This window comes from Sus scrofa, chromosome 14, assembly GCF_054392235.1.
Source record: "Sus scrofa isolate SSC_HxYL_T2T_F1_AM1 chromosome 14, Sscrofa_HxYL_maternal_Yorkshire_Landrace_v2.0, whole genome shotgun sequence".
Taxonomy (NCBI): Eukaryota; Metazoa; Chordata; class Mammalia; order Artiodactyla; family Suidae; genus Sus; species Sus scrofa.
In genome coordinates, this window is record NC_139396.1 from 14,879,390 (window position 1) to 14,906,713 (window position 27,324).

The following is a 27,324-nucleotide window of genomic DNA, read 5'->3' on the forward strand; positions in this document are numbered from 1 at the left end:
TCTGTTTAAAAAGAGAGATCCCATGCTCTGTGTTATCACCTTGACTGTACAAAAACACCACCTGCAGTTAGCATCACCCACATTTCTCAAATGAAGCAGAGGCTGTTTTGCCCAAAGTCCCACAGGGATGCACAGTGAAACCCGGGGTGGGCCTCCATGAGCCCTACCGCCCAGCTGTTACCTCTCTCCATAACCCACCCAATCCCAGAGCCATTTACCAAACCCAGGTGGCAGTGGGACTCAGTGGGGATGAGATTGTAAAAGTTAGAATGCAGTTTTGTGTTGAGGTTTAAAATTAGAAATTTGTGATGACTTATGTTTTTTTCTTATCAGAATAAGTCCTGCAAAGTAAGGAAAGGGCTTCCAGATTTTATACTCCACCTGGGTATACAATCACTATGTTGTGTGGTGAGATCACTGACCTCATAGCCATGAGTTGTCACAAGGTATGTATGGGACAAGTTCAACCTCCTGTGACAAACATCTCACAGTATTAAATGAAAAAAATACAATGACTCAAAGTAAATTTTTTGGTCTTTTTGCCATTTCTAGGGCCACACCTGTGGCATATGGAGGTTCCCAGGCTAGGGGTCTAATTGGAGCTGTAGCCGCCGGCCTACACCAGAGCCATAGCAACGTGGGATCTGAGCCGCACCTGCAACCTACACCACAGCTCACAGCAACGCCGGATCCTTAACCCACTGAGAGAGGCCAGGGATCGAACCTGCAACCTCATGGTTCCTAGTCAGATTCATTTCTGTTGCAGCAGAATGGGAAATCCCTAAACATATCATTTTAAATCTCTTTAATTCAATAAGAAAAAGTCATACAAAGAATAGAAAATAGGTGGTGCTTCATAATACCAGAAATAAAAATGGCCAAAATGAAAATTTACTTAAAATCATTAATATTCAAGAAATTGTATTTTACCTCTCTATACACTCAGTTTGGCGAACATTGAAAACCTTTAGAGTTATGAGTGTTGGTGAGGCATATTGCAACAAGAACTCATTCAGCACTGGAGGTAATGCATATTAATCTGGCATTTGGAAAACAATTAGTTATAAAATGGTAATATTGGATATATTTGTATCACCACTCCTAGGAATCTTTGAGAAGCTCTTGTACGTGAGAATCATGACAGTATGAACAAGATTATTCATAGAAGCATGCATAGTAGTCCCGAATTGGAAACAACTCAAGTATTCTTAAGTAGTAAAATGGATAAATATGCTGCAGTGGAGTTAAGCAGTAGTGTGTATATACACCTACATATATAGAGTGGAAAATTACTCGGCCATAAAGAAAGAATGCAATCTCTTGTGATTTGGATGTGACATCATGGATGGACCTAGAGGATATTATGCTAAATGAAATAAGTCAGAGAAAGAAAAATGATGTATGATTTTGCTTATATGTGGAATCTAAAAAACAAAGCAAATGAAAATATGAACAACATAAAAACACTCCTAAATAAGGTGGTGGATTGAGTGAAACAGGTTAGGAGGATTAAGAGGTTTAACTTCTAGTTACAATATAAATGAGTGATGAGGATGAAATGTACAGCATGTGCAATATAGTCAGTAATATTGTAATTTGTATGGTGTCATATTGTAACTAGACTTATCATAGTAATCATCTTGTAATGTATAGAAATATTGAATCACTATGTTGTGTACCTGGAACTAAAATAATATTGTAGGAGTTCCCGTCGTGGCGCAGTGGTTAACAAATCCGACTAGGAACCATGAGGTTGCGGGTTCGGTCCCTGCCCTTGCTCAGTGGGTTAACGACCCGGCGTTGCCGTGAGCTGTGGTGTAGGTTGCAGACGCGGCTCGGATCCCGCGTTGCTGTGGCTCTGGCGTAGGCCGGTGGCTACAGCTCCGATTCGACCCCTAGCCTGGGAAACTCCATTTGCCGCGGGAGCAGCCCAAGAAATAGCAACAACAACAACAACAACAACAACAAAAAGACAAAAGACAAAAAAAAATAAAAAATAAATAAAATAAAATAATATTGTAGGTCGATTATGCTTCAGTTTAAAAAAAAACAAATTCTTTGAAATGATCAATAGCATTGATAAGCCTCTAGCCAGGCTGACTAAGAAAAAAAGAGAAAATACAAATTACTAAGATCCAAAATGAAAGAGGGACATTAATATAGATCCCATGGATTTTAAAAGGATAATTAAAGAATGCTATGAACAAACCTATGTCCACACATCTATTAATCTGGATTAAATGGAGTAATTCCTTGAAAGATACATCTGCCAAAACTCTTCCAAGAAGAAAAAGACTGAATAGGCCTTTATCTATTAAAGAAATTGAATCAATAATTAATAACCTTTCAAAACAGAAAACAGCAAGCCCACATAGGTTCACTGGTAAATTCAAACATTTAAGGAAGAAATTATGCCAATTCTATACAATCTCTTCAAGAAGACAGAAGCAGAGGGGACATCTCCTAACTCATTATCCAAGGCCAACATTACCTTAAAACCAAAACCAGATAGTCTTAAAGGAAAACTACGGACCAATATCTCTCATGAACACAAATGCAGAAATCTTCAACAAAATATTAGCAAATCGAAACTGAAAATGTATGAAGAGAATTTTACATGATAACCATGTGTGATTTATGCCAAGTCTGCAAGGTCAGTTTAACATTTGGAAATTCATTTAATGTAATCCATCACATTAATATGCTAAAGAAGAAAATTTAGGAGTTCCCATTTGGCTCGGGTTAAGAATGCAACATAGTGTCTGTGAGAATGTGAGTTCAACCCCTGGTTTTGCTCAATAGGTTAAGGATCTAGCATTGCTGTGGCTGTAGCTGTGGCATAGGCCCTCAGCTGCAGCTTAATTCAACCCCTAGCCTGGGAACTTCTATTTGCCACAGGTGTGGCCTTAAAAGAAAAAAAAAGAAAAATTGCATGATCATATCAACGGATACAGAAAAGTATCTGATAAAATCCAACACTCTTTTTTTTAAAGTTGATAAACATAATAAAATTAGTTTAATATTGTATATGCAGGTCATATTCTACTATTTGGCACCTAATATTATGAAGCAGGGTTTTGTGCCACATCATACAGTAATGTTTGGAAACATAATATTTAAAAACTGGGCAATTTCCTGCTTAATGTATCAACTATATTTTTGAACATTTGTTTCTTTTTTTTCTATGATAAATAACTCCGCATGGAAATTCTCATACGTCCTTATATCTTTGATTAACTCTCCAAATACCTCTTAGCAAACTAGAAATAGAGGGAATTTCACAACTTGATAAAGAACATCTACACAAAATCAACAGCTAACTCATACTTAATGGTCAGTTGCCTGAAGCTTTTCTACTCAGAGCAGGAATAAGGCAGATGTCCTCTCTCTCCACTCCTTTTCAAAATTATACCAGAAGTTCTAGATAATTCAGTAATATCAAAAAGGAAATAAAAGCTATATAGGATGGACAAGAAGAAGTAAAACTGTCTGTTCATTGATGACATGATTGTCTATATAGAAAATACAAAAGAATTAACAAAAAAAGTTCTGGGACTTTTTCTTATAGCAAGATCACAGGATACAAGTTTAATGTGCTAAAACTAACACTTTCTTTGTAGTAGCAATAAACAAGTAGAATTTGAAATTTAAAACACATTGCCATTTACATTAGCCTCAAGAAATCAAATACTTAGGTATAAATCTAACAAAATTCATTCAAGATCGATACAAGAAAAACTATAAAACTCTGATGAAAAAAATAAAGAACTAGGTAAATGTAGAGATATTTCATGTCCATGCATGGGAAACTCAATATTGGCAAGATGTTGGCCCTTTGAAACTTGATTTATAGATTCAATGCAGTCTCTTCGAAAATGCTGGCCTTATTTTGTGGATATTAACTAAGTGATTCTAAAGTTTATCCAGAATGGAAAAAGACCCAGAATAGCCAGTATTGAAGGAGGAGAGTAAAGTTGGAGGACTGACACTGCCTGACTTCAAGACTTATGATAAAGCTATAGTAATCAAGACCACGTGGTACTGGTGAAAGAACGGTCAAACAGATCATTGAAACAGAATAAAGAACCCAGAGAGAGACTCACGTAAGTGTAGTGAACTGATCTTGAAGAAATACAATGGAGAAAAGATGGTCTCTTCAACAAATAGTGCTAGAACAACTAGATAGCCATATATATCCTCGTATTTAAAAACATAAGAATCTAGGGATAGAACTTACACATTTAAAAAATATGATTGATTTATAATGTTCTGTCAATTTCTGCTGTACAGCAAAATAACCCAGTCACACACACACACACACACACACACATATATATATATATATATATATATATATATATATATATATATACACCTTCTTTTTCTCACATTATCCTCCATCATGTTCCATCACAAGTGATTAGATATATAGTTTTCTACGCTATACAGCAGGATCTCCTTGCTTATCCATTCCAAATGCAAGAGTTTTCATCTACTAACCTGAGATTCCCAATTCATCCCAGTCCCTCCCCAGCCCCACTACATACACTCTTCTGTCCTACATGTCCATGATCTTTTCTGTTTTGTAGATAGATAATTGCTGCCATATTTTAGACTCCACATGTAAGTTATATCATATGGGGTCTGTCTATCTCTTTATGACTTACTTCACTCAGTAGAAGAGTCTCTAGGTACATACATGTTGTTGCAAATGGCATTATTTGGTCCTTTTTATGGCTGAGTAGTATTCCATTGTATATATGCACCGCATCTTCCTAAACACCCATTCAGATGGGCAATTAGATTGTTTCCATGTCTTGGCTATTGTGAATAGTGCTGCCATGAGCATACAGGTGCATGTATCTTTTTCATTGAATTTTTTTTTGTCTGGATATATGCTCAGGAGTAGGTCATACTCAGGAGTAGTTCCATATTTAGTTTTCTGAGATATTACCTTATTGTTTTTTATACTGGTTTTACCTATTTACATTCTCATCAACAGTGTAGGAGGGTTCCCTTTTCTCCACATCCTCTCCAGCAGTTGTTATGTGTTGACTTGTTAATGATGGCCACTCTAACTGGCGGGAGGTGGTATCTCATTGTAGTTTTGATTTGCATTTCTCTAATAATTAGTGATGCTGAGCATTTTTTCTTGTGCCTGTTGGCCATCTATATGCCTTCTTTGGAGAAATGTCTTTTTAGGCCTTCTGCCCATTTTTCAATTGGGTTGTTTGTTTTTTTGCTATTGAATTGTATGAGTTGTTTGTATATTTTAGAGATTAAACCTTTGTCAGTTGAGTCCGTTGCAAAATTTTTCTCCCATTCTGTAGGTTGTCTTTTTTTAGAAATGATTTCCTTTGCTGTGCAGAAGCTTTTGAGTTTAATTAGGGCCCACTGGGTGTCATACAGTTTTTGTAGTATACTATATTCTTCTTCTTTTTACAATCCTTTAAAAATTTGTAAAAACTTTTTAAAATTATTTTAGCTTATGGCCTCTACAGAAGCAGTTGATGAGCAGGATTTGGCCTGTGAGTTATAGTATCCTGATCCCTGGACAAAAAATTTCAAAATTAATTGATATAAAAAAGAAAATTGAAATCAATCAAAAAACTCCAAATCCATTCATCATAAAAACTCTATTAGGAGTTCCCTCTGGCACAATGGGATTGGCAGCATCTCTGCAGTGCCAGGATGCTGGTTTGATCCTTGTCCGGCACAGTGGGTTAAAGAAGCTGGCATTGCCACAGCTCTGGTGTAGGTCGCAACTTTGGCTCAGATCTGATCCCTGGCCCGGGAATTCCATAAGCTGCAGGGTGCTACCCCCCAAAAAACCCCTCTAGTATATTAGGAATAGAAAGGAACTTCCTTAATAAATGGTACCTACAAAAAATCTATAATTAACATCAGGATTAGTATGAAAGGTTTCATATTTTACCCCAGGATCAAGAACAAAGCAAAGATATACATTTTTTTTAACATCATAGGCTGACTAGCCAGTATGATAAAGCAAGGGGAGAAAAAACCATATAGACTGGAACGGATGACATGATCATTAAAGTAGAAATCTCTAGAGTCTATTTTTAAAGGCTACTAGACTTAACAAGTGAATTTAGCATAGTTGCCTAATAAAAGGTCAACATATGGAGTTCCTGGTGTGGCACAACAGGGATCAGCAGCATCTTGGGAGAACTGGGTCGAGGTTCCATCTCCCGTTTGGCACAGTGGGTGAAGGATCTGGAATTGCTGCTGCTGTGACTTAGGTCACAACTCTGGCTTGGATCTGATCCCTGGCCCAGGAACTTCATATGCTGCAGGGTGGCCAGAAATGAAAAAGAAAAAGAAAAGGTCAACATACAAAAATTAAAATGCAATTTATACAATAGTAATGTATAAATCTGTCTTTAAAATACCTTTTATTTAAAAAAAGGAAATACTTTGATATAAACCTGAAAATGTGTGCAGGAGCTATATGCTTAAAAATAAAAAAAAAGCTAATAAAGAAGATCAAAAGACATCTAAAAATCAAAATAAATGGAGAGATATATTATGATCATGGATTGAAAAATTAAATATGGTTAAGATGCTAATTTTAAAAAAAGTGATCTATAGATTTAACACAACTCCAGTCAAAACCCCAGGATCACTCATTGTATATATTGACAACTTAATTTTAAATTCTATATAGAAAGTGAGAGGAACTTGAACAGCCAAAATAATTTTGAAAAGAAGAAAATCTGATTTTAAGACTTACTATAAAATCACAGTTATCAAGACAGTATGGTAATAGTAAGAGGTTAACCACACACAAACACATAGATCAAAGGAACAGGACAGATTGTAGGTGTGAATCCACACAAATGTAAGCTTTTTCATTGAGTACATTTACATAACATGAAATTCATCATTTTAACTCTTTTTTCTTTTTTAAGTCATTTTAGGGCCTCACCTGTGGAATATGGAGGTTCCCAAGTTACGGGTGAAATTATACCTATGGCTGCCAGCCTGCACCACAGCCATAGCAATTCAGAATTTGAGCCATGTCTACAACACCACAGCTCATGGCATTGCTGGATCCTTAACCCACTCAGCGAGGCCAGGGATCAAGCCTGTGTCCTCATGGATTCTAGTCAGATTCGTTTCTGCTGAGTCATGATGGGAATTCCTCATTATTTTAACCATTTTTAAGAGTACAGTTCAATGCTATCTTTGGTATTAAGGTCTGTAGTAATTTCCTCACTTTTGTTTCTTATTTTAATTGGAGTCTTTTCTCAAAGATTTGTCAATTTTGTTGCTCTTTGAAAATATCTTAGGTTCATTTATTTTCCCTCTTGTTTCTCTGTTCTTTATCTCCACTCTAATCTTCATTATTACCTTCCTTCTGCTAGATTTGAGTTTTTCCAAGTGCTTTAAGGTGCCAATTTAAGTGGCTAATTTGAGACTTTTTTTTTAATGTAGGAACATAGGCATTTAAAGCTACAAATTTCGGAGTTCCTGTCGTGGCGCAGTGGTTAACGAATCTGACTAGGAACCATGAGGCTGCAGGTTTGGTCCCTACCCTTGCTCAGTGAGCTGTGGTGTAGATTGCAGACGCGGCTTGGATCCCGCGTTGCTGTGGCTCTGGTATAGGCCCGTTGCTACAGCTCTGATTGGACCCCTAGCTTGGGAACCTCCATATGCTGCGGGAGTGGTCCAAGAAATGGCAAAAAGACAAAAAAAAAAAAAAAAAAAAGCTACAAATTTCCTTCTGAGCATATTTCACTGCATCACAAAAATTTTGGTACAGCATGTTTACGTTTCTTTCATTTGTGTCTTCTAATTTGTCTTGTGATCTTTCCTTTAGCCCACTGGTTGTTTAAGAGCATGTTACTGTGTGCATATTTGTGAATTTTCCAGTTTTCCTTCTGTTGGTGTTGGGGGTAATTTCATAGGAATGTCTTCACTAGTTTGAGCAGGGGAAGAAATTCATGAGTAGACCAGAAGAAGCAGAATTCTTGTAGAATGGATTCTGGCAATCTCTACACAGGACTACTGTTATTTTATCAACATGGGATAAAATAAGGTTATGTTTTATTGAAATGACTCTCTCCAGCATTGACAGCCACAACTACAGGGAAACTTAAGTTTTGATCTACGATGGGTGGAGGAAAAAACGTCAAGCAGAGACCTGCCTTCTCCCACAAGAATAAGAGATCATAATAAAGGCGTTCATTCCTTCTACTCCAGCAGCAAGATTTAAACCCTGCATTTGGAAACAGAGCATGGAAACAGATACTCCTGTTGGCACAGAGTTACACAATTTTTTTTAAATGGCTGCATCGAAGGCATATGGAAGTTCCCAGGCCAGGGACTGAATTCCAGCCACAGCTGCAACCCCATGCCTTGCAGCAAGCCAGATCCTTTAACCCACTGCACCAGGCCAGGAATTGAACTGGTGCCTCTGCTTCGATTAGTTAGATTCTAAACCCACCTTGTCACAGCAGGAACTCCTACATACTTTCTTTTCATTTTTTCATGTTTCATTTCTTTTTTGGCTGCCCTGAAGGCGTATGGAGTTTCTGGGCCAGGGATCAGATCCAAGCCACAGTTGTGACCTGTGCTACTGGTATGGCAACATTGGATCTTTAACCCACTGTGCCGGGCCAGGGATCAAACCTTTGTCCTGGCCCTGCAGAGATGCCACCAATCCCATTGTGCTTTTTAAATGCCAACTTTTCTACATTTCACACCAGTAAAACTGCACTTAAATTGATGTTACTTATAATGGTCATGAGATGAGTGATGTAGCTCCATAGTTTATTACTGCATCTCCAATTCCTAGAAATGTCACTTCATTGAAATGCCCAGTAAATGACTGACTTGTAGTAGTTTAACGATTCTCCTATTAATACTCTTAGAATTGATTTCCAGTTTGGAAGTACTACTACAGTGAGAAGTGAATTACTACAATATCCTCTTTTTTATGTTTTTATTTTCTTTTTCTAACATGGTCTCAACTTTAGAAATTCTTCTCTGAATGGTTTCACAGATGCGAACTTCAGGACAGAGGTGGAAGAGTGAGAGTCTACTGCTGCAGAAGAAACAGAAGGACAGATTCCTTTTTTTGGCCCTTTTGTCTCTTAGGGCCACACCCACTGCATATGGAGGTTCCCAGGTTAGGGGTCCAACTGGAACTGTAGCCACCGGCCTATGCCAGAGCCACAGCAATGCAGGATCTGAGCTGTGTCTGCAACCTACACCACTCTCATGGCAATGCTGGATCCTTTAGCCCACTGAGTGAGGTGAGGGATCGAACCCACATCCTCATGGATGCTAGTCGGATTCACTAACTACTGAGCCATGACAGGAACTCCAGGACAGGTTCCTTTTGAGGTAACATGATACCATGAATAAATTAGTACATTTGTCACCTTTTAAAATTACAATGGCTAGCCTCATGGGGAAATTGGAAGAGATGAATATCTACTTCCTAAAATATCTTGGCCTCCTTCAATTTAGTTTCCTGAATGAGGTGGTGAGTCAGATGAGCTCTGAAGTCCATTTGAGCTCAAGGTTTTTATTCTTCTTGACCTGATAGTGCCAGGGAAGGTGGCAGCATTTCAGGGCTGATGCAGGCGCACTGGGTTTATGGAAGCCAAGATGATAAGCCTCACATGAGCTCCATGGGATGAGGTTCTGCTCTCAGGACATGCTGGCAGCCACCCCCACTTAGGACATAACCTGAATTTTAATGACTGAAGACATAGGTACCCTGTGGATATTTTCATAAATGCCAAAGTTCACACATTGTGGCTGATTGACTATAATGGCTAATAAACTTCAACAGAGTTTTTGCAAGGAACTGTATCTTATGATGAACACCATACTAGATGCTGATTGTCTGTTATTATTAATGGTATCTTCCTGAAATGTATTATGAATATTTATTTAGTCATGAACTATTCATAATTCATGGAATATCATATATGTTTGTAATCTTTGTGATATTCTTTCCTCCCAGAACAAAAAGTTATCTCTGTGTCGAAGAAGCCTTGGTTTGATAAGATTTCTGTGGAAATAGTCAATATTGATGTTCCTCCAGCAGATGTATTTTCACCAACTTATCTTCTATTATTAAAAATTTCTTCTATTATGAAAAATATTTTATATTGATATACAAGTGTGTGCACCCATGGGTTTCAACTTTCAGCAGTGGCCTAAGTTTGTGTTGATTCTCTTGTTTTATACCAAGAACTCCAAGCCATTATTAGTATTTTACTTCATTTTAAAGTAAAAGTGGGAGCTCCTCTTGTGCCTCTGTGTTTTAAGAACCCAACATAGTGTCCATGAGTCCCTGGCCTCGCTCAGTGGGTTAAGGATCCAGCATTACCTCAAGCTGTGGCATAGGTTACAGGTGTGGCTCTGATGTGGCATTGCTGTAGCTGTGATGTAGGCTGGCTGCTGCAGCTCTGATTTGACCCCTAGCCTGGAAACTTCCATATGCCACAGGTTGGGTCCTAAAAAGAAAAAAAAGTAATAATAAATAAATTAAAAAATAAAAATAAAATGATGGTGTTTGTTGTGAGGCGTCAGGTTGTTTTAGGGATGATGATGTGCTACCAAATGATCTTTGCACATTAACAGCTTAAAAGAATGCTCATAGATATATTTCTTCAAGTCAATCTTTAAGAAATCAGATTTCCCCATAAACACAGAGCTTTGAAATTCTAGTATATAATATAATTTATTTAATTCTACTTTCATACTTGAAATAATCATGAGGGTTGGTAGATGCTGCATTTCTGAATCGCTGACATTAATTTAAGGAACTCAGCTGAAAAGATAAGGTTTCAGAAAATTGCAAGTGATGTAATGTTAACAGTTCATAGGACTCTGATACAGATCACCAGTTTGCATTCTCCTCCAATAGAAAAACTAACCACATTTCATCTTCCTCATGACTACAGGTGTTGAACAGTAATCATGTTAAGGAAATGTCTATTCAAGTTTTTTGCCAATTTTTTAAATGAGTTGCTTTTTGTTGTTGAATTATACAAGTTATTCCTACATTCTCTATATCAAACACTTCTCAGGGATGTGGTTTGCAAATATTTTCTTCTATTCTGTAGGTTATCTTTTTACTTTCTTGGTTATGCCATTTGCTGCACAAAAGTTTTTAATTTTGATGAAGATCAGTCTTTTTGTCTAAATAATATTGAGCTGATTTCTCATCAGAAACCATGGAGGCAGTAGTGTTGCAAGAAAATGTCATGTTAATGGATGGTCATGTCTTGGATCTTGGGTAAATTTCTGGGAGAGGCTTCCAAGTGAGGGCTCGTGGCTTTGTGCAGGAAAGAAAAGAGCAAGCCATAGTAAAGAGAAAGTGAACTTATTTAGAAAGATACATATTCCATAGACAGAATGAGGACTTTCTCAGAAAGGGAGAGCTGGCTTGACATGTGGGGTTGTTAGTTTTTATGGTCTGGATAATTTTATGGGCTAACAAGTGGGAGGATTATTCCAATGATTTTGGGGAAGGGGTAGGCATTTCCAGGAATTGGGCCACTGCCCAGTTTTTTGGTCTCTTATGGTCAGCCTTGGAACTGCCATGGCACCTGTAAGTATGTCATTCAGCATGCTAATGTGTTACAATGAGCATGTAATGAGTTTCAAGATCTACTGGAAGTTGAATCTTCTACCATCTTAGGCCTAATAGGCTCTCACCACTTTTTGTCAATGTTCTAACCACTGTTCTTCTCAATGGCTGTCATTCTTTTAATGGTCATGCCTTCCCCTCCCCTCCTGTTTCGGTAGGAGGATATATTCAAAGTTCTGAGAGAAAAATAAAAGTCAAATGAAGTATTCTATATCCAATAAAACTATCCTTCAAAGACAAAGGGGAAATGAACTTATTTTGAGCTCAACAAAAACAAATAATTCATTCGTTATAGACCTGCCTTACTAAAGGGGTGACATCAGTAAAAAATGTCAGATTAGATAGTTCCAGGGGCCTATCCCTCCATAGAAACACTGAAAAAAATCAAGCAAAAAATGTAAGAGTCACCATAGTCAGAATTGTTGAAAACGGAGGCTTACAGCAACAAAGAGAATAATGAATCAAAAAAATCCAACTTTAAAATGGTAGGAATGCATTGCAACATTTTTACTTGTACTTGACCTGCACCATTCCTCAGCCTTGGTAGCAGTCTTGAAGAAAGTAGCCTTCAACCCTTGTCCCCGGCTAAAGGGAGTAGAGAAGACCTTATTTACGGTGACTCATGTTTGTCTGTTTGACCTGTCTTAGGTATCACCTGAAAGATTGATAGAAGGTGCTTGTCTGTTTAACATAATTTGGAATTTGCTCAGGCCAGAAAATTGCCTACACAGGTAGCATTCCTCAAAAAATTGTACAACAAATGAACAAAATACTGTAGCTTAGGGCAAAAGATAAGGTTGAGAGATAATAACAAACCTGCCAAAAGCTTAGGGAAAGAGTTTCTCTGAGAAATTAGGGCATTCAAATGTACTTGTGTATGGTGGTACATTTATGTGTATAGACATGCATATAACCTAGGCATGACACATGCTCAGACAGGACTTGAGAAGAGTCTGAGCCTTCCTTTCTGGCTGATCTCTAAGGTCAGCACAAACAGGAAGTGAAGGTGAAGGCAGAGTTGTAACTTGCCTGGCTAGGCAATAAAGGAGTGCCTAAACACAGAATCAATGTAAGAAAACCGGGAGAGATTTTTATTTTCCTTTTTTCATTTTTAGGCATTGGTGGACTTTTAGCTTCCTAAGAACTTTTCAAAGCCCCTGTGAATATTTTATCCCCCAGTTTTTTCTTTTATATTATTTGGGTGGTCTATTGTCTGTCCCCACTAGTATTCCCTGCCTCAGGCAGCTGTAAATTTAAACAATTGCCTGTAATTTTTGAGACAAGTGCTCTCAAAGAAGCCTTTTGACAGTGGTTGAACTCTCGCTAAGGTCAAATACATAGCCTTAAAGTAGGGGTTCCAAGGAATCATCAGTCAGATCAAATAATGGTAATTCTCTGGTAATGGAGCTTAGGAAAAACTCTAACCCTCGTTCTGCCCCCTCCTGGAGCTGGCAGCCTGCTAGTTTTCACTGTGATTGGGAGCTGTTAGTTTTCAAAGCTGCCATGGATCTGGAGAGTGGAGGATGGGGCTGGTGCCAGTTAAAACACACCAAAACAAACTTATAAGCTTTTGCACAGCAGAGGAAACCATCAACAAAATGAAAAGGCAACCTAATGAATGGGAGAATATTTGCAAACCACATCAGAAAAGGGATTAATATTCCAAATACATAAAGAATTCATGCAACATTAGGAAGTAATGTCAAACAAGAAAAAAAACAAACTAGGCGTTCCCATTGTGCTCAGTGGTTAAAGAACCTGACTAGTACCCATGAGGATGTGGGTTCAATCCCTGGCCTGGATCATTGGGTTAAGGATCTGGCATTGCCATGACCTGTGGTGTAGGTCACAGATGAGGCTCAGATCTGGCGTAGCTGTGGCTGTGGTGTAGGCTGGCAATTTACAGCACTGATTCAACTCTTAGGCTGGGAACCTCCATATGCCATGGGTGTGGCCCTAAAAAGCCAATAAAGAAAAACAAACAAACAAACAAAAAAAAAACAAAGAAACAAAAAACCCTCTGATTTTAAAATGGGCAGAGGACCTGAATAGACAGTTTTCCAAAGAATTCATACAACTGGTCAACAGAGGAAAAAGTGCTCAACAAGATTAATCATCAGGGAAATGCAAATAAAAACCACAAAGGGATAGCACCTCGCACCTGTTAGAATGACTGTTATCAAGAAGACAAGAAATAAAAAATGTTGGTGAGGATGTGGAGTAAAAGGAAAACTTGTACACTGCTGATGGGAATGTAAATTGGTACAGACCCCATGGGAAAAAAGTAGAGTTCCTTGAACAATTAAAAATAGCACTACCATATGAACAAGCACACCAGAAAATGGGCAGAAGGTCTAAACAGACAATTCTCCAAAGAAGACATACAGATGGCCAACAACTCACATGAAAAGATGTTCAACATCACTAATTCTTTGAGAAATGCAAATCAAAACTACTAAGAGGTACCACCTCACACCAGCCAGAATGGCCATCATCAAAAAGTCTACAAACAATACATGCTGGAGAGGGTGTGGAGAGATGGAACCCTATTAGATTGCTGGTGGGAATGTAAATTGGTGCAACCACTCTGGAAAACATTATGGAGATTCCTCAAAAAACTAAAAATAGAACTACCATTTGATCCAGCAATCCCACTCCTGGGCATCTATCCAGAGAAAACCATGACTCAGAAAGATACATGTGGAGTTCCCTTCATAGCTCAGCAGAAATGAATCTGACTAGCATCCATGAGGATGCAGGTTCAATCCCTGGCCTTGGTCAGTGGCTTAAGGATCCAGTGTTGCCATGAGCTGTGGTGTAGGTTGCAGACGTGGCTCGAACCTGGCATTGCTGTGGCTGTGGTGTAGGCCAGCGGCTTTAGCTCTGATTGGACCCCTAGCCTGATAACCACCATATGCCTCTGGTGTGGTCCTAAAAAACACACACACAAAAGATATATGTACTCCAGTGTTCACTGCAGCACACTATATACAAAAGCTAAGACATGAAGTAACTGAAATGTCCATCGACAGAGGAGTGGATAAAGATGTGGTACATATTACTTAGCCATAAAAAGGAATGCAATAATGGCATTTTCAGCAACATGGATGGACCTAGAAATTATCATGCTAACTGAAATTAGTCAGACAGTGGGATACCAATATCATATGCTATTACTTCTATGTGGAATCTATAAAAAACATACAATGAACTTCTTAGCAGAACAGATACTGACTCACCAACTTTGAAAAACTTATGGCTTCTAAAGGAGACAGGTTGGGGGAGGGGAGGGATGGGCTGGGGTTTGGGATGGAAATGCTGTAAAACTGGGTTGTGATGATCATTGTACAACTATAAATATTATAAAATTCTTTCAGTTACAATAACCAAAAAAAAGCTACCATATGATCCAGCAATCCCATTTCAGGGTGTTTATCTGAAGGAAATGAAACCACTATCTCAAAGAGATAGCTGCACCCCTGTGTTCTTTTGCAGCATTATTCACAATAGCCAAGGCATGAAAACAACCATAGTTACACACACACACACACACACACGTACACACATTAAGTGTGTGTTTGTGTTTTTGGGACTGCACCAGAGGCATGTAGAGGTTACCAGGCTAGGTGTCAAATCAGAGCTGTAGTCACTGGCCTACACCATAGCCACAGCAATGCCAGATTCCAACCACGTCTGTGACCTACAACCTAGGAGATATATATTTGGTTTATATATATATCATGTATGTGTATATATATCTATATGTAGAATGTTATGTGTGTGTGTGTGTGTGTGTGTGTGTGTGTGTAATGGTATATTATTTGGCCAAAAAAAGAAGGAAATTCTGCCCTTTGCAACAACATAGATGGACCTCAAGGGCATTATGGTAAGTGAGGCAAATCAGATAAAGACAAATACTATATAATCTCACTTATATGTGGAGTGAAAAACAAACAGGAAAAAAATCCAAAGCAACCCCCCCAAAAAAAAACCTTATAGATGACAGAAGACAGATTGGTGGTTGCCTGAGGTGGACGGTGGAGGAAGTAGGTGAACACGGTCAAAAAGTACAAACTGGTAGCAACAACAACAACAACAACAAAAGACAAAAAGACAAAAAACAAAGTACAAACTGGAAAGTTATAAAAATGCATAAGTCCTAGGAACGTAATTTACATCATGTTGACAACAATATTCTATTGTATATTTGAAAGTGGTAAAAAGAGTAGATCTTAGAAGTTCTCATCATAAGAAAAAAATTGGGAGTTTCCGTCATGGCTCAGTGGGTTAGGAACCCGACATAGTGTCCGTGAGGATGCGGGTTCAATCTCTGGCTTTGCTCAGTGGGTTGAGGATCTGGCATTGCCACAATCTGTGGCATAGGTTGCAGATGCAGCTCAGGTCTGGTATTGCTGTGGCTGTGGCTGTGGCTGTGGCATAGGCTGTCAACTATAGCTCTTATTCAACTCCTAGCCTGGGAACTTCCATATGCCACAGGTGCAGCTCTAAAAAAGAAAAGAGAAAAAAAATATAGCTATGTGTGCTGATGGATGTTAACTAAACTTACTGTGGTTATCATTTTGCAATATATGCATATATCAAAATGAATACACTATTATATGTAAACTGTATCTCAATTTTTTAAAGACCTCCATAGCCCACCTTAAAGAATATAGAAACAACAATGAAAATTCAGGTAGCAAAGTTAACCTGGGAGGAAATTTACTGGTGGCCTCCAGCATGTCCCAAGAGGGAATATACAGCTGCCCACCAAACCAAATGTGTATATAGCCTTAGCCACAGCAATACGTACATATCTAAGCAGATCTAACTGTATGCTGCATCCTCATGAATATTAGTCGGGTTCAATTCCACTGTGCCACAATGGGAATGCCTATAATTTTTTTTCCTTTTAACTTCATTATGAGCAAACACACATATAATTTTTTCCAGACCTCTTTAGTCAGGAGCAGAATAGCTGAACGATGTAGAATATTCCTAACAGCAGGAAAGCACATTTTTCCCCCCTACCAGGAGAATTTTATTATCTTTCTTTTTATTTATTTATTTGTTTGTTTGTTTATTTATTTTTTAGGGCTGCACCCATGGCATATGGAGGTTCCCAGGCTAGGGGTTGACTCAGAGCTGCAGCTGCCAATCTGTATCACAGCCACAGCAACATGGGATCTGAGCTGCATCTGTGACATATACCACAGCTCACAGCAATGCCAGATCCTTTAATCCACTGAGCAAGGTCAGGGATCCAACCCACATACTCATGGATACTAGTCAGGTTTGTTACCACTGATTCACAATGGGAACTACTAACTTTCCTTTTTAAATTGAGGTATAATTGATCTATAACCTTATATTATTTTCAGATTAAAATATGATTCTACATTTGTATATACTGTGAAATGATAACCACAATAAGTCTAGTTAATATCCATTCCCATACATAGCTACAATATTTTTAAGGACTTTTTTTTTTCTTTTTAGGGCCACACCCCCAGCATATGGAGGTTCCCAGGCTAGGGGTCTAATTGGAGCTGCAGCTGCTGGCTTATACCACAGCCACAGGAAAGCCAGATCTGAACCACATCTGTGAGCTCATGGCAATGCTGGATCCTTAACCCACTGAGTGAGGCTAGGGATCAACCCTGCAACCTCATGGATCCTGGTTGGATTCGTTTCCACAGCACCATGACAGGAACTCTAATAAGGGCAAGATCTACTCTCTTATCAATTTTCAAATATGCAATACAGTATTAGTAACTGTAGTCACTAGGCTTATTACATACTCATAACTTATTTAATAACTTGAAGTTTATACTGTTTGATACATTTTACAAATTTCTCCACCCCAGCCCCTTGCCTCTGCCAACCACCAGTATGTTCTCTGTATCTATGAACTCAGTTTGTGTGTGTATGTGTTGTTTTGTCTTGTTTTTAGACTCCACATACAAGTGACATTACCTGGTATTTGTATTTCGCACTTAGCATAATGCCTTTAAGATTATACATATATATGTATATATATATGTACGTGTATGTATCACATTTTCTTCACCCATTGTTGATGGACACTTGTTTCCATGTTCTGGCAATTGGGAATAATGCTGCAATGAACATGGGGGTGCAGATGTCTCTTTGAAGCAATGACTTCATTTATTTCAGGTAAATATCCTGAAGTGGGATTGCTGGATCATATGGTAGTTCTATTTTTAGTTTTTTGAGGAACCTATATACTGTTTTCTATAGTGGTTTTATGAATTTACATTCCTACCAACAGTGCACACGTGTTCCCTTTCTCCACATCATCACCAACATTTGTTACTTATTTCTTTAATTAAAAATTTTTAATTGGAGTATAATTGTCCTACAACACTCTGTTAGTTCCAGGTGCATAATGTCGTGATTCAATATTTCTATACATTAGAAATGATTACCATGATAAACTAGCTACCATCTGTCACCATACAAAGATAATACAATATAGTAACAATATTTCCCATGCTGTATATTTCAACACCATGACTCATGTATTTCGTAACTGAAAGTGGGTACATTTTAGTTTCATTCACCTATTGCACTCATCCCCTCCACACTCCCCTCTGGTAACCACCTATTTGGACTCTGTATCTATAACTCTGCTTATGTCTGTTCATTTATTTTTCAGGTAGTGTAACTGCACAGTATGTCTTCCTCTGTCTGGCTTATTTCACTTAACATAATACTCTCCAGGTCCATCTATGTTGTCACAAATGTCAAGATTTCCTTTTTGTGGCTAATATTCCACTGTTTATATATATCACATCTTCTCTATCCAGTCATCTGTTGATGGACACTTTGGTTGTATCTATATTTTGGCTATGGTAAATAATGCTGCAGGGAACACAAGGGTGCACATGTCTTTCTGAATTAGTGTTTTTTTTTTTCTTCTGATAAATATCCTGAAGTGGGTTTGCTGGATTATTGTGATAGTTCTATATTTAGTTTTTAAAGGAAACTCCATACTGTTTTCTATAGTTGTTTTACTGATGTACATTCCCACCAAGTGCACAGAGGTTCCCCTTTTTACACATTCTTGCCATTCTAATAGGTATAAGTTGACCTCTTGTGTGCGTTTTCTATTCCCCTACTAATTAATTACTGATGTTGAGAACTGTTTATGTATCTATTGACTATTGGCATTGGAAAACTGTCTATTCAGGGCTTCCATCCATCTTTTAAATCAGATGACTTATTTTTTGCTATTGAGTAGTATGAGTTCCATTTATTTTGAATATTAACTCATCAGATAGATGGTTTGCAAATATTTTCTCCCATTACGTAGGCTGCCTTTTCATCTTGTCAGTCGTTCCTTTGGCTGTGCAAAAGCTTTTGAGTCTGATATAGTCCCATTTATTTATTTTTAGTTTTGTTGCCTTTGCTTTTGGTGTGCCAAGACCAATGGCAAGGAGCTTACCACCTATATTGTGGTTTCAGGTCTTACTTCAAGTCTTTAATACATTTTGAGTTAAATTTATGTATGGTGAAAGATAGGAGTCTAGTTTCATTTTTTTTTTTTTTTTGCACAAGGCCATCTGGTCACCCAACACCATTTATTGCAGAGACTGTATGTTTTTAGCCCATTTATCATAAATTAATTGACTACATATGGGTGCGTTTAGCTATTTTGTTCCACTGGTATAAGTATGTGTTTTTATGCCAGTACCATACTGTTTTGGTTACTAAACTTTTGTGATAAATTTTGAATGTATGTGAAAAGTGTCATTGGAATTTTGAGATGAGTGGTGTTGAATCTATAAATGGCTTTGGGTGGTATAGAAAAACTTAACAATTTTATTCTTTCTAACCATGAATATGGGATATATTTCCATTTTTTGTGTCATTTTCAATTTCTTTCATCAATGACATATAATTTTCATTACATAGAAATTTCACCCCCTTGGTTAAATTTATTCCAAAGTATTTCACTGTTTTTGATGTTGTTGTAAAGAGAACTATATTCTTTGTATCTTTTTCAGATGTTTGCTTTGTTTGTATGTAGAAAAAAAGCTAAGTTCTGTATATTGATTTTTGTATCCTGCAACTTCATGTTGATTAGTTTTAACAAGTTTACTTGTTGGAGACTTTAGGATTTTCTATCTACAAGGTCATATCATGTGCAAACAGAGACAATCTTAACTTCCTGTCTAATTCAGATGTTTTTATTTCTTTTTTTCTGCTTAATTGCTCTGGTGAGGATTTCTAGTACTATGTTAAATAGGAATGATAGGAGTGAGCATCCTTGTCTTGTTTCCAATCTTAGAGGAAGAACTGTAAACTTTCACCATTGAGAATGTTAGCTGAGGGCTTTTCATATACTGTCTTTATTACTTCTATACTCAGTTTGTGGAGAGTTTGTTTGGTCTTTTTAGGGCCACACCTGTGGCATATGACAGTTCCCAGGCTAGGGGTCAAACTGGAGCTGTGGCTGCCAGCCTACACCACAGCCACAGCAATGCAGGATCCGAACTGCATCTGTGACCTACACCACAGCTCATGGCAACACCAGATACTTAACCCACTGAGCAAGGCCAAGGATTGAACTGGCGTCCTCATGGATACTACTCAGGTTCATTACTGCTGAGCCACAATAGGAACTCTGAAAAATAATTTTTTTAAAAAGAACAAACTACATCCAAAGTTAGCAGAGGGAAGGTACTAACAAAAATCAGAGCAGAATTAGGTAAAGTAGAGACCAGAACAACAATAGGAAAAAAAATTCAACAGCATATTAAAAGGAACATACACCAGGAGTTCCCATCATGGCTCAGTGGAAACAAATCCGACTGGGAGCCATGAGGTTGCAAGTTTGATCCCTGGCCTCACTCAGTGGGTTAAGGATCCAGCATTGTCATGAGCTGTGGTGTAGGTCACAGACATGGCTTGGATCTGGCATTGCTGTGGCTGTGGCTGTCAGCTCTAGCTCTGATTAGCCTGGGAATCTCCATATGTCATGGGTGTGGCCATAAAAAACACACACACAAAAAAAAAGGATCATACACCATGATCACACGGGATTTACCCCTGGGATGCAAGGTGGTTCAATATATGCAAATAAATAGATACAATACACCACACTAATAGAATGAAAGCTAAAAGTCCAATAATCATTACACTAAGTGGGGAAAAAGTAACATCCTTTAACTGTAGCTACTATACTTTCATGACCACTACTCTTTCATGGCCATACACACACACATGAATATTCCTAATCTTTAAATATATACAGACCCCCAAACACTATTCATCATCCTTGCATTTCCAGAATACATTACCACTACAATCCCCAAATATTTCCAAACATGAAAATCCCAGCATCCTGGGAAACCACTGTGAACGTTTTCCAACAGCCCCAAACCCCGTGAATTCATACATGCACTGACGGACATACACATAAACCAGTACATACACCTGGACACAAGGACAATTCACCAACATATCATATATGAATACACATAAAACCCCTTGAAAGTCCCAAAGGACACATCTCAAACCTCCACACCCCTAAATATTCACATAGAACCATACCACATACCTCCAGTACAAATACAATTCTGCCACTCTTCTGCGTACACATAACTCCATTACTACATTAATGCAAAAAAAATTTCCAGGTACAAAAATAACCTCCTAATGAAAAATGCAAATAGATACCATAGAAAATATTCATCCAATCTGCTATGCTCCTTGAATACACACAGAAACTCAACAAACATGTTTCTCACCACAAGCCCCAAATATACCCACAATTACCCAGCACACTACATATATGGAAACCTACCACCGTGTACCCTCAAATGCACATAAAGCTTCACGTTGCCTATATATACATAATCCCACATTCCTAAATAATTACAATGAAATAACTCCAGTCATCTTCCAAAATACAAATTCATAATAACCTCACACCCAAAACCCACACAATCCATTCATCTGCACATATACAGCATATCACCAGTCCCATAAAATAGTCATAGACCTACCCTCACACACCCCATACCACAAAATTCCTGAAAAACCACCATAAGAAACACATGCACTAATACACAATTCCCAGAGTTCCCATTGTGGCACAGTGATGAAAAGATGTTCAACATCACTAATCACTAGAGAAATGCAAATCAAAACCTCTATGAGGTATCACCTTACACCAGCCAGAATGGCCATCATCAAAAAGTCTACAAACAATAAGTGCTGGAGAGGGTGTGGAGAAAAAGGAACCCTAGTACACTGTTGGTGGGATTGTAAATTGGTGCAACCACTGTGGAAAACAGGTTGGAGATTCCTCAGAAAATTAAAAATAGAACTACCATTTGGTCTGGCAATCCCACTCCTGGGCATCTATCCAGAAAAAACCATGACTCTCAAAGACACATGTACGCCAATGTTCATCGCAGCACTCTTTTCAATAGCCAAGACATGGAAACAACCTAAATGTCCATCGATAGAGGAGTGGATCCAGAAGAAGTGGTACAAATACACAATGGAATATTACTCAGCCATTAAAAGGAACTAAATACCATGGTCATCTGTATGTCTTCTTTGGAGCACTGTCTGTTTAGATCTTCTGCCCATTTTTTGATGGGGTTGTTTGTTTGTTTGTTTGTTTTTTGGTATGGAGCTGCAGAAGGTGTTTATACATTTTGGAGATGAAGCCCTTGTCAGTCGAGTCATTTCCCAAGATTTTCTCCCATTGTGTGGGTTGCCTTTAAATTTTGTTTAGGGTTTCCTTTGCTGTGCAGAAACTTCTAAATTTCATTTAGTCCCATTTGTTTCATTTTGTTTTTACTGTCATTGCTCTAAGAGGTGGATCTGAGAAGATGTTGCCCTTGTTTATGTCAGAGAGTCTTTGGCCTAGTTTTATGGTGTCTGGTCTTCTATCTAGGTCTTGAATCCATTGGGAGTTTATTTTTGTGTATGGTGTTAGGGAGTGTTCTAATTTCATTCTTTTCCATGTGGCTGTCCAGTTTTCCCAGCACCACTTATTGAACAGGCTGTCTTTTCTCCATTGGGTATTCTTGCCTCCTTTGTCATTGATTAGTTGGCTGTAGGTGCATGGGTTTAATTCTGGGCTTTGTATCCTTGTTGCACTGATCTATTTCTGTCTTTGTGCCAGTACCATATGGTTTGGATGATTGTTGCTTTGTAGTAGAGTCTGAAGTCTGGGAGCCTGATTCCTCCAGCTCCATTTTTCTTTTTCAGGATATCTTTGGCTATTCTGGGTCTTTTTTTTTTTGTGCTTCCAAACAAACTTTGAAATATTTTGTTTGAGTTCTGTGAAAAATGTCCTTGGTAATTTGATAGGGATTGCATTGAATCTGTAGATTGCTTTGGGTAGTATAGTCATTTTGATAATTTTTTTTTTTTGTCTTTTGTTGTTGTTGCTATTTCTTGGGCCGCTCCCGCGGCATATGGAGGTTCCCAGGCTAGGGGTTGACTCGGAGCTGTAGCCACCGGCCTACGCCAGAGCCACAGCAACATGGGATCTGAGTGGTGTCTGCAACCTACACCACAGCTCACGGCAACGCCGCATCTTTAACCCACTGAGCAAGGGGAGGGACTGAACCCGCAACCTCATGGTTCCTAGTCGGATTCGTTAACCACTGCACCACGACAGGAACTCCTCATTTTGATAATTTTTAAAAAATATTTTCTAGGGCTGCACCCACAGCATATGGAAGTTTCCACACTAGGGGTCTAATCAGAGCTATAGCTGCTGGCCTATGCTAGAGCCACAGCTACATGGAATCCAAGCATCTGGGACCTATGCCACAGCTTACAGCAATGCCGGATCTTTAACCCACTGAGCAAGGCCAGGGAACAAACCTGAAACCTCATGGTTCCTAGTTGGATTCATTAACCACTGAGCTATGTCGGGAATGCCCTCATTTTGATAATATTGACTCTTCCAATCCAAGAACATGGTACGACTTTCCATCTATTTGTGTCATCTTTGATTTCTTTCATCAGTGTCTTATAGTTTTCAGAGGACAGGTCTTTTGTCTCTTTAGGTAGGTTTACTCCTAGGTATTTTATTCTTTTGGCTGTGATGGTAAATGGGATTGTTTCCCTAATTTCTCTTTCTGCTCTTTCATTGTTAGTGTATAGCAATGCCGTTGATTTCTGTGTATTAATTTTGTATGCTGCGACTTTGCCAAATTCATGGATGAGCTCAACAGTTTTCTGGTAGAGTCTTTAGGATTCTCTAGGTATAGTATCATGTCATCTGCAAATAGCGATAGTTTTACTTCTTCCTTTCCAATTTGGATTCCTTTTATTTTTACTTTTTTCTCTGATTGCTGTGGCTAGGACTTCCAAAACTATGTTGTTTGGCCTGGGGCTTCTCAGCACTGATGTGTGGGGCCAGATTTTCTCAAAATGGCCACTTGCAGAGAAACGCAGCTGCTGATGAACATTCCTGAGAGCTTTGCTTCCAATGTCCTCCCCCCACAATGAGCCACATTCAACCCTGTTTTCTTAGGAGGTCCTCCAAGAACTGCAGTCATGTTTGACCCAGATTACTATAGAGACTTTGCTTTGCCCTGGGACCCAGTGCATGAGAAAGTCTGGGTGTGCCTTTTAAGAATGGGGTCTCCATTTCCCCCAGTCCCATGGAGCTCCTGTGCACAAGCCCCCTGGCCTTCAATGCCAGATGCTCCAGGGGCTCTTTCTCCCAGTGACAGATCCCCAGGCATGGGAGTTTGATGTGGGGCTCAGAACTCTCACTCTTGTAGGTGAGTCTCTGTGAACCAGTTACTTTCCTGTCTGTGGATCTTCCCACTGGGAGGTATGGGGTTGCATATATCCTGTAATCAACCCACCACCTCTTGATGTGTCCTCCTCTTGTCTTCTGGAGTAGGATATCTTTTTGAAAGTTTCTGGTCCATTTGGTTGAAAATTGCTCAGCATTTGGTTGTAAATTTTGTTGTTTTTAGGAGAGAAATTGATCTCCAGTCCTTCTATTCAGCCATCTTATTTGTCTCCTACCCAGTTGATTCTTACCTAAAGCATTTCTTGATTTTTATTGAACTCTTGCATCACTTGCCAATCTATGCTAGAATATCTGTTTTTGTTTTTGTTTTTTGGTGGCATGGCCAGTCCAAAGCATGTCTATGGCCAGAGAATGAACAGCCTGTCACAATTGTAACCAAAGCTACAGTAGTGACAACCATGGACCCTTAACAAGCTGAGCCAGGAGGAAACTCCAATTCTGTCATTTCTTGAGAGTATTAGACTACAAATCAATGCTTATTGTTATATTCAGCAAAGTTGCCCCCATCACTGACAATAATATGCAGTTTGAACATGTGTTGATTGACATTTTTATGTTAAAATGGAAGACACTGGTGAAACTATGAGGATGTACAATAGATCTTTATTCATTTTCCACTCAATTGCCAGTGTCCTGAGCTATTTCTTGTGAACTGGATGAGCATTCTCAAACTGGAAAACCTTCCTTCTAGCCTTCGTACGCTTTAAAATGCAAACACTAGACTGGCACCCATTTAATCGTTCACACATTTTATTCACCTGCCTCATGGTAGGCCCGGAAATCACTGAAGCCTTCATGCAACCTGCTCCACAGTGGTGCCAACAACCCTGGTGTAAACTCTGCAGGGACACCGAGCTCCAGTTTGTGGCGGTGCAGGAGGGGCACAGGGCGGTGGTGAACTCACTTGGACAAGGCCACAAATAACCCACAGAGTGACTAAGAGTGCACAGCAGGACACCCAAGAGGTGAAAAGTCCGTTTTCCTTACTTCTGCTTTCAAATAATTGATTCTAAAAGCTGCCATGATTGGCCCCGCCCCCAGCCGGGATGACCGTTGGAACCCCACCCTCCACGCTGGCACGTGTGTTACTGGCTTCCCAAGTGGTCAGGCCTCAACAGATGCTCTGAGCAGCTGGAGGACAGTGGTGCGCATGCGGGGAGCCCCGCCCCTAGTGGGTGTGCGCATGCGTGCAGGGGTGGGGCCTTGCGGAGCTGTCCTTGGAGGTTGCTATGAAAGAGGAAAGCAACGGAGGATTGGGATCCCCTGGGAAGATTTTATGGCAAGGTCTTCTCAGCACTTTTGTGGTCCTCTCTTCTTAAAACTAGGGGTTGTGAGATGAGCCCCTGGGATTTTAAAATTGCAAACGTGAAATCCACTCATTTAGATATGACCCTTGTGAAAGAGTTTTGGAGAGCACCAGCCTAAGCACAGTATCTTCAAACTGGGGCAAGTGCTTTCACGCCCTTTGGGCTGCAGTTTCTTGGGTTTCCTTAGTTTTTTTCTCCCCAGAAATAGTAGATGCTTTTTCCTAGCAAGCCTGATAGTTCCATTAAAGAACAATTCTAGTGAAGAATTTTAGACCTGAGAAACACTCTAAGAGCTACTGTCTCTTGGCTCCTCCATTCCTAGAGTTTTTCCAAATGAATTGATTCTGCTATAATGTTTTTACTTAGTGAGTTTTTTTTAAATACGTGGGGGTTCTTCAATAGATGTGGATTCATAGATGTTGCCTTTGCAGTGTTTTTGTTGTAACTTTGAGCAAGTTTTGACAGTTTGGGTCAATTCCAGTTGACATAGCATTCCCAAATTTTATTCTCCCCTCCTACTTTTCAGGAATATATTACACAATTTCAGTTGGAAAAAAAAATAGTAGTGGAATCAACGTACTGACTTGAGTTTGTTATACTTGCCAAAGAAATTTCAATCATCAGATTCTTTCACTGGTCATTCATTTCTACTGCATAGAATACCTCTGAAGATCCCTCACATCTAACACCACCAAAGGCTCTAAGCTCAGAGACTGAACATTCTACAAGACACAAACATTGTATCTCACCATACCGCTAATATTCCATGCTTGTGTAGAATATCATGTGTTTTCGGAGGTCTGTGATCCATATACAGATTTTTTTTTTTCTCAGCAGTCAATACCACACCCCCAGTTTCTTGCAGGAATAGTCAGACATCATTGTCCAAAGGAGTTTTATCTATGCCCTTCTGTTGTCTGTCTCCCCAAGTTACATCTGGACTAATTTGATTATATCTGTGGTCTAGGATTTTGATATAGCACAAAAGTGATTATAGAATTGGAACTGGATAATTTTTCACAAGTTTTTGCAGGTTTTTATGTCAGTAGTCCAGAGAAGACTCATTGAAATTCTGTGTCAGAGCCATGAGTGAGAATCGTTTATTAACTACTGACTGACTAGACAAGAGGAGGAAGCAACAAGGAAACCTGCCTTTCTGGAGTGCCAGGGTACATTATCTTGCCACACTATTCCCCTAATATGAAGCTATTGGTTAATAATTTAAAGTTTTCCATGATAAATGCTCAAGTCATGAGAAATGTCTCCAAACTGTGTATTTTTTCAACACTTAGTTTTTTTTTTTTTTTAAAGTTCACCATGATTTGCCTTGAATTGCTCTCACCTCATCTTCTCAGCTAAGGTCAAGGTAGAGTACACAGAATAGTTACCAAAGAGAATGAAAGAGAGAAGTGTTGCAGTTCTCATTGTGGCTCAGAAGTTACGAACCTGACTAGTATCCACGAAGACTTGGGTTCAATCCCTGGCCTCTCTCAGTGGGTTAAGGATCCAGTGTTGCCCCAAGCTATGGTGTAGATCGCAGATGTGGCTTAGATCCAGCATTG

At 38.9% G+C, this 27,324-nt stretch overlaps 1 protein-coding gene across 1 annotated transcript in view; it reads left to right on the plus strand.

Annotated features, from left to right (window-relative positions):
* The window catches only part of LOC146396335 (putative serine protease 47), a 42,771-nt gene that overhangs the window by 531 nt on the left and 14,916 nt on the right, over window positions 1-27,324 (plus strand). The gene's annotated exons all lie outside the window — the stretch shown is intronic.